The sequence below is a fragment of the Cornus florida genome, unplaced genomic scaffold, assembly GCF_030987335.1.
Source record: "Cornus florida cultivar Cherokee Brave unplaced genomic scaffold, ASM3098733v1 CherokeeBrave_3.0.0_Hap2_Chr07, whole genome shotgun sequence".
Classification (NCBI taxonomy): Eukaryota; Viridiplantae; Streptophyta; class Magnoliopsida; order Cornales; family Cornaceae; genus Cornus; species Cornus florida.
In genome coordinates, this window is record NW_026775577.1 from 43791307 (window position 1) to 43791814 (window position 508).

General features: G+C 36.2%; 1 pseudogene; it reads left to right on the forward strand.

The window, feature by feature from the left end:
* The first annotated feature begins 203 nt into the window (after positions 1 to 203).
* LOC132267878 (small nucleolar RNA R71) lies at positions 204 to 300 on the forward strand (annotated as a pseudogene).
* The last annotated feature ends 208 nt before the right edge of the window (positions 301 to 508 follow it).

The following is a 508-nucleotide window of genomic DNA, read 5'->3' on the forward strand; positions in this document are numbered from 1 at the left end:
CAACATTCTTCCTTCCACCTAGATTTCTACCATTTTTAGAAGATAAAGATCTATGCATTGAATTCTAACTCATGTTTTCATATAATTGCCAAACATCATTTTCATGCTTGTCAAGATAAGAACCACCCATAGATGCATCAACCATGCCCTTGTGATTATCCGGTAAACTTTCAAAGAAATATTGAACTAGTTGCCACTTACATATGTCATGATGTGGGCACTTCCTAAGCAAGTCATTAAACCTTTCCTATGCCTCATGAAACATTTCCCCTTCCTTTGTGAAAATTCATGAATGAAAGTTCTCATAGCATTGGTCTTTGATACCAGATAGTACTTCTTCAGGAACTCTTATTGCATTTCTGCCCAAGAAGTTATCGAAAAAGGCCTAAGATTGTTGAACCAATATTTTGCTTTATCTTTAAGGGTAAAAGGAAAAAGTTTGAGTCTCAAAACTTCTTCTGGCATGTCCGTGTATTTCACGGTGGAACACAATTCAAGAAACTCACCC